The sequence below is a fragment of the Silene latifolia genome, chromosome 3, assembly GCF_048544455.1.
Source record: "Silene latifolia isolate original U9 population chromosome 3, ASM4854445v1, whole genome shotgun sequence".
NCBI classification, from domain to species: Eukaryota; Viridiplantae; Streptophyta; class Magnoliopsida; order Caryophyllales; family Caryophyllaceae; genus Silene; species Silene latifolia.
Window position 1 is genome coordinate 32,605,383 of NC_133528.1, and position 11,503 is coordinate 32,616,885.

General features: G+C 43.4%; 1 non-coding gene across 1 annotated transcript; it reads right to left on the reverse strand.

Annotated features, from left to right (window-relative positions):
- Positions 1-433: 433 nt before the first annotated feature.
- LOC141650292 (small nucleolar RNA R71) lies at positions 434-540 on the reverse strand. Its single transcript, XR_012546332.1, has one exon. It is a non-coding gene; the product is annotated as a small nucleolar RNA R71 (small nucleolar RNA).
- Between the last annotated feature and the right edge of the window lie 10,963 nt (positions 541-11,503).

Here is an 11,503-nt window from a genome sequence, read left to right on the forward strand (position 1 = left end):
ACAGTGGGAGCTATTCTTAGGCTAGAGGGCCTATGTCTTGATTGGATCTCGACACGTACTCAGAAAGTTTTGTAATGCAAATGTATACATTACAAAGGAAAACGAGTATGTAGTGAGGTTGAGTAAGGTACAAGAAGTTGATAAAACCTACTAACCAAAGCCTTCTTATAGGCTTAACATAATGAGTCATGTCATTTCAATTAAATTGAGATGAACAACTACATTCAAGATCAAATTAGATTATAGAATATGAAATAGTAATCAGACCGGTGTGACCCAGGACCAGATAAAGGAGACCATGTTTATATTCTCACTTCGTGATGCTGCAAGGGAGTGGTATAGAGACCTGGATCGAGCTGCCAGTGGGATAACTGACTGGAATTCGTTGGCCTTGGCGTTTTACAAGAATTATTTTTCTGCCTCAAAGACCAATGCCATTAGAGCTCAGATCACGAGTTTTAAACAGGGTCCTGACGAGAACTTTCATGAAGCATGAGTCCGTTTCAAGAAGCTGGTGCGAGCCATTCCGCATCATGGGTTTGAGAAGTGGAGCCTGTGCAATCAGTTCTACAATGGGCTCTATGACGATCAGAGGGCTATCCTGGATGCGACAGGAAATGGAAGATTCCAGGAGAATACAGGGGAGACTAAGGGGTGGAAGATCATAGATGACTTGGCCACCCAAAAAGCTGAGTATGGGAATTCCCGGGGAAATCAAAGGAGAGCTGCTGAATCTCCTTCTGTGGCTGCACTTGAAGCTCTCACTGCTAGATTTGACAAGTACGAGTGGGGAGGAGCTTCAAAAGGAGGTATTTATCATGTAAATGCTGTGTCAGACGGTCCTTTCGTCTGTAAAAGATGTGGAGCCGAGGGACATGTTTCAGAAAATTGTCCCAGTCCTTTTGAGTCTTGTGCTGCCTTTCAACATTATAGGCAGACAAATACTTACTTTGAGCCGAATGCCCACCCCAACTTGAGGCGGAGTAGCCAAAATGTCTTGAATCCGACTCAACCTCCACCACAGCAGCAGCAGCAGCAGAATTATGTGCCCCCTCATAAGCAGCAGCAATATCAAAAGCCTCCGTATGTCCCTCAACAGCAACAACAATCCCAAAATTCCGAGTTTGCTGAATTGAAGAATATGTTGCAAACGGAGTCCCAAGCTAGAGAGGCCGGGATGAAACTGCTAGAGAGCCAAATTGCCCAATTGGCTAGCAAGAACACAACTCGAGCTTCGGGACATCTACCGACTCAAACTGATTAAAAGGAGACCCTTAATGCTATCACCTTGAGGAGTGGGTCTACCCTTGATGGGCCCGCTATAGCTGAGAATGTCACTGGAAAAGATGAGGCGGAACCAAGCAAAGAGAAGGCAGTGACGAACAAAAGCAAGAAAAAGACGATCAGCAGGTATGTCAGTCGATCAACTGACATACCCGGTCGATCGACTGAAGTGCGACAAACAGTAGCTTCTGGTCCTGTTGAAGTCAGTCGATCGACTGACCAACCTGGTCGATCGACTGAGATTGCTGCTGAAGGTGATTCTTTTCGTCCTCCAATGCCCGATAACCTGAGGGATCACTTGTTTCAGGGTACTACTGCCCCGAAAATATTGAGGACAGACCTAAATGCTGATGGGTCCGTTTCGGTTCCGAAGTATGACCCTTTGTCAATTAATGGTTCACATTTGAGACGGTCTGAAGAAGGGTCGAGCTACAATGAGGAGAAGGTTGTGGACTTTCAGCCTAAGTCCATCGATGCCGGCATGAGAGATTTAGAAGAGAGGGCTAAGTTGCTACTTTCAGTCCCCTATCCAGAGAGATTGGTGCCGACGAAGGAACATGTATCTTTTAACAAATTTGAAAAAGTTATTCGTAGCTTGAATGTACAAGTTCCTTTTCTCGAGTTAGCAAACCAAGTGCCTGCTTATACTAAATTCATGAAACAACTTTTGTCCAAGAAGCGGTCAATTGAAACTGTACATACTGTTGCACTCACTAAAGAGTCATGTTCTTATCTGACCCACACTGCACCCCATAAGCTAGAAGACCCCGGTAGCTTCTCCGTTCCTTGTAGCATTGGTATCTTTTCTATTGAGAAGGCATTATGTGACTTAGGAGCCAGTATTAGTGTAATGCCCTTGAGTCTTGCTAGGAAGCTCAAATTGACTAGGTTTGCAGTGACTGACATGACAGTACAGATGGCTGACCGATCTTCGGTCCAGCCTATAGGAAAGTTCTTCTTCCCTGTAGACTTCGTTGTACTTGATATGCCTGAGGATGCCCACATTCCTATCATATTGGGTAGACCATTTCTGCACACTGCTGGTGCAGTCATAGATGTTGGTTCGGGAACCTTGACCTTCAAAGTAGGGAAGCATTCCATTGTCTTTGCCCAACCTGCTAAGAAGAAAGACTCCATGTGGCCCGTGACCTGTAATACGGTTTCTGAAAAGAAATCCTACTTTGTGCTTCCTGACATGCCTACCTCTACTCCTATTCCCGTTGTAACCCCTCCGCCCCAGATTGGGAGCAAAGTGGAGGAAGATTCTTCTGTTTTAGATATTGCAGGAGCTGGTTTGGGGAAGGGAGAGATGCCTGTTGCTCCAGCTGTGAAGGAGCAAGTCGTTTCAAGAGGCGGTCTAGGATGCCTTAGCTATGGCACTGATGAGGAGCCTGAAGATGAGCCGGTCAAAGCAACGGAGTCTGATATGGATTCCGATGAGTCCGAAGAGGTCATTGAATGGGATGATGTCAAACATGTTGATCCGTTGAGCTTGTCGGATGATGAAGTTGAGAAGAGTGCAGCTGAGAAGATGAGCACTATTGAGGCTACTTCTTGTAGCCAGAAGCCAGTCAAGTGGGCCATTCCATGGCCGTTCTTGATCAACTATTAGTTGATTGAGACTTCTTTAAAACATTTACATTTTATTTGCTTTCGTTGAACCTTTTTATTTATTATTTTGTGTGCGCGAAACTTCGCATTTTACGTTTGCTTAGGATTTTAAACTCTTTAGATGGTTACTTTGGGTTTTGCGCAATTTTTGGGCGCGTATTATTGTGCTTTTGCAGGTTTTTAGACCTTATTAGCTCATGTTCTCGAGCTAATTGAGAAATCAGAAAGTTATGACGAGTATTTCGGTCGATCGATCGACCCTTATGGTCGATCGGCGAGTTACTGATTCAGGAGCTTTGTTCTGTTCACCTAGTCGATCGACTGCCTGCTATGGTCGATCGACCGTTGCCTGCTGCTGTACCTATTCACGACCTTTCCCCTGCTGTGTTTGGTCGTTTTGCGGAATTGAGGGAGTCTTTCCTCCTCTTTATTTTTCGACATATTTCTGTTTTCTTCAATTTCTTCATCTTTGCACATAATTACCGCTCCAAAAAGTGTTTTCTCGGACTTATGCGTGGTTCTTTTGTCTTTTCAGGTACTTTTTGGTAGCACTGCTAGCTAGTGAAACCTCCTAGCTCACGCTGGTTTGGGGAGGTTTCCTTTTGCTGCGCTTAAAGTCTTGTGAGTTTCCTTGTCTCTTCTTCATAATTTATTTATCGCAAATTCCCGTTTCTCTTTTCATTCATTATATGATTTTGCACAATGGGGACATTGTGCGATTTGGTTTGGGGAAGGGTTTTGCGTCGCATATTATTTGCTTGCATTCACGTTTACATTTCAGTTTCGCATTTGTTTATTTCATTTCTCATATATACAAAATTAAAAAAAAAATTGCAAAAATTTCCAAAATTTCAAAAAAATGCACGTTTATTTTAGCATATAGGTTGAGTCGGAACGGTAGTATTTCAATGATGACATTGCATTTGCAGCTGTTTATGCCTAAGCCTTGCTAATTGACATGTTATTAGTAGAATCACATATGCATATCTACGAGTTTTCGTTACATTATTTGCTGAACTTTAAACTTGACTTAGAAAATTGGCAAACTACATCATATTTCTGAGATTTAGAGCCTATAACTGGTGACATCTATGACCGGTTTATTTAGGAATGTGAGTAGTACTCCTTATGAGACATGTTACAAAAATTTGCATAAATATGAACTTAATCTGCTTAATACCTGTATGCATTCGGTTTGTGGTTTGTTGGCACATGTGGTAGAGGTTTCCTTTTATTCATTTTGCCCATAAGCTCCACACTGCCAAAAATAGCCTTTTTGTCCCGTTAACTACATCCTACTTTTAGTCTGCCCTTGTCAAGCTAGTAGTTTACGTTTTTGGGATTGTTACTTCATTTTTGGTGGTATTTGCTCGATTGAGATGTTGTTGGGAAAATGAAAAGAAAGAAAGAAAGAAATAGAAAAAAAAGAAATGAAAAAAATGATTCGAAAAAAAAAAAAGAGTACTGCATTGTTTGAGGCAGTCGATCGACTGCCCCTTCCGGTCGATCGACTGGCGCCCGAGAAGAGAAAAAGAAGAAATCAATTCGCATGATTTAAGTTTTATTCTATGGCGATTTTTGCTCCCATGTTTTATTTATATCTTATGGGGAGTTGATTGATTATAATTATCTCGGAGATTGTGAGTTTTGTGCTTGCTATAGCACCGTGTCGATTGAAGTTTGAGCAAGAGGTGGATGTTGTCATATGGCTTTGTTAGGTACTAGCTTGATCACCTGTACCTCCACTTTTCCATAAAATGTTTTGCCTCTTCTTACCCATTACCTCACATATCCATATATACCTCGGCATGTGTCATGGTCATTTGTTCGGTTGGAATGCATATGTACGGTTGTAGAGATTACTTTCATATTATATTGCAGGCATGTTCTTATAGGTCGTAGTTAGGTGAGTGTCGCTGACAAAATGAATTCTTTCTATCTTATACATATATTCACCTGTGCTTATGAGTGATTTGAGCGACCCGCGAGAGTCCAATTTGATAAGTCTCCACAGTTGACGGTTCAGCAATTTCTAACGACTCCATAACTCGTTTGCATGATTCATTTGCTAATTGATTGTTGGTTATTGCATTAAATTGGTTTAGGTTTTACATGTTGGAATTCGCTCTGAGATTGAACTCGTTCCATTAGGTCATTAGATCGAGTCTAGTTCTTGCTTGGGGACAAGCAAGGGTTTGGTTTGGGGAAGTTTGATGCGTGTCATTTATATGATGTTTTACACCTCATTTTACACGCATTTCAGAGCTCATTTATGTAGTTTAAGGATACTATTTGCCCCATTTCGTCTACTTTCGTATTTTTATGTAATATTGCAGATTTATGTGGAAATGAGTAGATATTGAGCTAAATCCGTCCCCGAGTATCCTGCATTGCAATTGACGTGAAGTGTTTACTCGAGAAATGAACCTGGTGCGTATTTCGAGGCCCGAAAGACAAACCCACGAGAAATTAGAAGCGGACTACCAGCTAAAGCAGTCGATCGACTGATGCCTATGGTCGATCGACCATCATACGACTTACAGAAGCCACTGTACACTAAAGAGCAGTCGATCGACTGAGCATCATGGTCGATCGACCAAACCGCTACTTCAGACGTGAATCAATAGATCGAGAAACTTGAAGCCCAAAGCTATGTTAGGTTTAGGAATAAAGTTACGTGAGTTTGCTATATAACGTAACCTAGTTTACAGAGATAGGGATTCAGAAAATTATCAAGTTACATTCAGTTTTCATCAGTTTAGAATATCGAATGATTAGGGTTCGGAATATTGTTTCGCATTGGATTTTCGTTAGTGCTTTTAATCTTTCGGTTACAATTCCTCTGCAATTTCGGTATTCCCCTATTCTTATTTCAGTTCATCTTTATTGCATTCGTAGTATAGAATTGCTAGACTAGTCTCCCAAAGCCGAATTATTGTTTTTATGTTAATCGTTTATTTAGTTGTTTTAATCATGAATCCTACTGTTTTATTAGTCAATTTTATTGTTGTTGCTATTTCTAGTATGAGTAGCTAAATCCCTCGTGCTAGGATGTAGGGGAACTGTAGAATTAGGCGGCATTAGAGAATAGTAGGCTGAAATCGCGTGTCAGTCGATCGACTGCCATACCTGGTCGATCGACTGACCACGTGAGGTGTTACCTTGGTTTTAATTGTTTTAAATTCTATATTCGACGAATCGAGTGCACACAACTAGTTGAATGTTTAGGATATGACTGACCCATTAGATCGAGAGATAGGGACGGTTGTTAGATCACCAATTAAAATGACTAAACTATGCTGAGATCGAAAGATAGGTAAAGTTTAGATTATTAGTCACTTCTCAGGACGAGAGTCAGTATTAGTGATATTAGGGACTTATAGCGAGATCGAAAGATGCTATCTGTTAAGAGTGGACCGAGAGGACCTCTTGTTTTCCCACCTCAGGTGTTTGATTTAGACCTACTTAGTATGCTGCTGCCGAAAATATAGTGAACCGACCATCCTAGTACCTCTTTTATATCTATTTTCATCCGTTTATTTAGTTTACTTTGTTTTATTGCCTTTAGCTATAGACCAAATCAATTCAAACCCCCACATTTATGTTACCTTAGACCGAAATTAAACAACTAGAAATTACGCCTGCCTCTCTGTGGTTCGACCCGACTGCCGCTAGCTATAGTTGTAGTTGGAGATTATAAATTTATTTTTGACACCTCACGACGGGTATCACAGGGTTTGCCTATGAGAGAATTCTAGGGCTACGCTCCTTGGTCTCTTCCTTTCTCTCGAGGGCTCTTGATCGTTCTCTACTACGAGTTTTTGTTCTTTCTAGTGCAATCTCATCCTATCCTCTTTTCTTAGGGGGGAAGGAATACTTTTCATTGAAGGTTGTTCGAAGTTAGGGTTATGGGGACTATGGCAAAAGACAAGGGTATTGCGTCAGAGGTGGATCGAATTGTCTGGGACGTTGGGGATGATGAAGAAAAGGTGACTAAGGGATTTCTCTTGGTGGGGAAAATCTGGTCGACGAAGTCAATCAATGTACGGTCTGCCATTGATACAATGTCAAAACTGTGGCAAACGAAAGGTACGATTTCTGCTAATATCCTCGATGCGAAAGAAAGATTATTTATATTTAAATTTGAGAATGGACATGATAGGGCTAAAGTTATTGATGGCCAACCTTGGCATTTTGGTAAATTTATTTGGTGTCTGAATGAGCCGACGAAGGAGAAGATGACAGACATCCCTCTTTACCACGTACCATTGTGAGCAAGAGTGTATGATCTGCCAGTTAGAGGGAGGACGAATGCGGAAAATCTGAGGTACTTGGGGGAGCAGTTGGGTACGTTTATTTGCGCGGATGAAACCTCGTTCTCAGAGGTTGAGAGGGCAGTGAGATTGCGGATTGTCCATGATGTTAGGAAACCGTTTAGGAAGGAGGTGGGTGTGCGGATGTCTAATGGAAGAATGGTGGAGTTTAGAGTGAAATACGAACGTATACCTATCTTCTGCTATGGGTGTGGAGTTTTAGGGCATAGGGAGAAGGACTGTGAAGATGGGCCTTATGAGGAAGGGGATCTTAAGTTTGGCGATGATCTTAGGGCTTCACAATGGAAGCCAGTCAAAACCATGGGGGACACGAAGACGGGGAGAGGTAGAAATCTGAGTGAGGAAATGGACAAAGCTTATTTGGAACGTGAAGAGGAAGCGGTTCAAAATATTATTAATAAACTCACTAAGATTGCTGTGAGCCATAAAGGGCGGGGTCATCAGTTGGGTAAGCTGGGTGGAGTAAGGAGCGAGGAGGTAGGGGGTGGGAGTGTTCTTGAACAGGTTGTTTTACCAGAAGGAGGAGGAGGGTCGAGCACGAAGGACTCTGCTGAGGTGGGCGAGGTTGGGAGTATGGCTGCTGATAGGGTGGAAAGAGGGATAGTGGAAGATGCAAGAGAGGGGGGGAGGAGCCAATGCAATCCTATACTGACCGGGGAGAATGGCAAGCAGGGGGTTCGGGGGAGAAAGTGGATAAGGAAGGATAGGGATGTGGTTAGTGGAGGGGGCTCGGGGGAAGGCAGCAGCTTAGGGAAAAGGGGGAGGGAAGCGGAGACGGGTGGGAAGCTTGGGGTCGATAAGAAGGCAAAATTAATCATGGGTGTCGGTTCACCTGAGGCGGAGGTTGAGAGGACTCAGCCCCACCGGGCCCAATGAATCTTTTAAGCCTTAACTGCAGGGGCTTGGGCAACCCCGATGCAGTAGGCGGATTACGAAACCTTCTTTGGAGGGAGGCCCCTGCTATAGCTTTTTTGTGCGAGACGAAGCTTAGCAGTATGGAATTGCGGAAGGTTAGGGCTTGCTTAGATGGGTTTGAGGGTGTGGAAGTGGATAGTGTGGACATGGCCCACCTGCGAGCCCACTTCGATCCGTGGACATGCAGCGGTCTTTTGAAAGCCACGCTCGGCGGCGTAAAAATGCTTTCGACCGGATCATTTTAGATCGGTCGGTTTCGTCTCGGTAAGGGTCTCAAAACGATTAGAGATGTTCGGAGCCGCCACCAAGCATTTGTGGGATGCTTGGAATCCGTTCGAAATCCACTTTATACCTCGGTCAAATCGAAGCACAAAGCAGCGTTTGACATAGGCACTAAAGATAAGGAAATCGTCCCTCTTTAGCATCCTATCTCTAGAATGACTCTTGTACGCCCTGGATAAGGTCGTCCACTATCCAAAGTTTCTGAGTAAGAGGTGAAGGTACGTATTGGGAAGCCCTTTAATCAGACACCCAACCCCGCCCGCGGTAGCGGCCTCTACTGATCGATCTTGGTTGGTTGAATGCAAAAGTTGATAAAACGGTTTAAATGCATGAATGCGCATCCAATAATTTAACCTAACATGTGAGAGCTTTCTAAGTCGGTTGATTTAATCCAAGTATCAAGTATAAGATGTCGGGTTGGATTAATGATTGATTTGCATGCAAGACGGAAATTAAACATCCATTTAACGTATTAGGTTTAGGGTGCATAACGTGATCCATTTGTCTTAGTAAGACATTTTGCAAATATGATTTTGGAATAAACAAATAGTCTTCTGATCCGTCCTATATCCGGGCTAATCGGAGTCGGGATCGTCCTAGACTAATGCTGTAAAGGGAACAGGCCCTGTACCAGACGGCTACATGAGGCGCGAGCCAGCCGGTGATACAAGGGGCCTCCCCCTGGTTTTGAAAATGAGAATTGAAGGGCCTGTTTGAGGCGCGGGTCACTCTACGGTTATATGCCGTATTCTGACCATTTAGAAAACGTTATAAAACGTGTTGAGAAACGGGTATTTGAACCCGATTTGGTTTGAAAGGGTCATTTAGACGCATTTGTTGATTTGAAGAACTAGACTCGAATAATCATCATTATTTTGATAATATTCGGTGTCGGGTTCGACTTGACAAGCTTGACATGAATAGTTTTGAAAATGATTATGAACTAATTGTTTTAAGTTCATTTGACTATAATTAGTCGATACTCATCCTCGTACCCAGGTTAAAATCCGGCATGGTATGTAGAACCAAGGATGACTTTGTGTTGGTGACTAATATATTTGTTTCGGAAATGTGAAGAAATGATGAAAGGCTTTAAAATACCTTCCAAAATGTAAAGAATTGAAATAAAAGGTTTTAAATGCCTTTTAAATGTCATTAACCAAATATTATCACCGAAACACGGATTGAACCGTCATGGTATGAGGAACCAAGGGTGGAAAATGTTTTATGGTTAAAACAAATGAAATAAGATAAAAAGGGTTTGAAAATATTTGAAATGGTAAAAACCGATTACAAATATGAAAATGAATTAAAGGGGAAAGACGAGAACAAACACGGTTGATCTCTGACCTGAACACCCCATTTAGGCGCGGGTAAGCCTTCAACCTAAGGGGCTTCTGTCTCAGGCGAAAAATCAGTTTTGGCTCGTTTATCCCATGTTTCGGTTCATGTTATGCACGTTGTAGTATGTTATAGTCATGAAACAAATGAAAACATGATAAAAGGAGGATTTTTACACGCTCATACTTACATGTTTGGTTATGGCGAGTGACCGACGTAAGTGTAACAACTCGTTTGGTCGGAAAAAACTCGGTTTAAAACCGTTTTGATAAGTAAAAAGAGTGTTTTAAGGTTAGTGGCGGTGTAGTGGTCGAAGTGGTCGGTCAAGTGATTTAATGCATGATGACGGTACCAAACAATGTGTAAGGCTTGTATTTACGATCGGTAGGTCGTAAATACGCGTCGGATTGTGACTTAAGAAGTCGAGTCGAGAATTTTAAGGGAGAAAAGAAGGGGCGGACACTCGCGTAAGTCCCAAATGGGGGGCATTTGAGGGGTATTTATAGGGAAATGAGTGATTGTGTGAGTTTTGAGCGACGTGGCCACCTGGGTTGCTCAAAGAGGCGCGAGCCACGTCGCGGGTCTTCGAGGTGAGTTGTCGCTTTCACACAAACGCAATCATGATTTGTTCTATCCTAGGTTTTGTAGTCATATGTTTGGTACTTGACCAAACATAAATCCGGGAAAACTTAAGGTAGAAGGTTTGAAATGTTTTGTTTTTGGTGGTTGACTCGGTTTGTCTCGTTGTTGGAGTCGGGATATGAATTTTTGAGTCGGTTTTTGGTCCGGTGTCGGTTTTGACTCTAGTTAGTGTCATTGCGACCTCGTCGTGCATTAAACACTCCAGGTAATTTTGAAATGTTTTGAGATGTTTTATTTTCGAAATCGTTTTAAGTTTTTCGACGTAAAGTTGTACACAAACTGTCGATCAAACGCCGCGATTCCATAACATGTTTTAGTCCGATAATCATCGGGTGTTTGTTGGAGTCTTAGGAGATGCTGGGTATCTACAGAGCCCCCACTTTGACTGAGGCTTGGACAGGGCAAAAGTCAAAGTAGAGCCCCCAGGTCAATCAAAAATTACAACCTAGAGACCCAAGCGACGTCGAGGCGGCTCGAAAGGATTCGGGCCGAGGACCTGCTGTCGGGAAGGGCGACGCCAAGGCGACTCGAGGGTAAGAGCCAAGGACATGTCGTCGGGAACAGTTTAGAGTCCGTCGACTATCCGTGCGGGTCGTTTAAAGTCCGTTAGACTACGTACAAAGGCTCGCCAGCCATCGGAAGGAATCGTACCTAAGGCATTTTCGGATATGTCCTTACGTGTTTGCGGACAAAGGCTCGCCAGCTGTGACAAGGAGTTGTACCCGAGGCATCTTCGGGATATGTCCTTGGGTGTATGTGGACAGAGGCTAGCCAGCCATGGCGCGTAGTAAGGCTCGCCAGCCATGGCGCGTAGTAAGGCTCGCCAGCCATTGCACGTAGTAAGGCTCGCCAGCCATTGCGCGTAGTAAGGCTCGCCAGCCATGGGGCGTAGTAAGGCTCGCCAACCATGGCGTGTAGTAAGGCTCGCCAGCCATGGCGCGTAGTAAGGCTCGCCAGCCATGGCGCGTAGTAAGGCTCGCCAGCCATGGCGCGTAGTTAGGCTCGCCAACCATGATGCGTAATAAGGCTCGCCAGCCATGAGGCGGTCGGTTAATAGACCGTGAGAATAGCCGCGTCAAATGGGCCTATTTTGA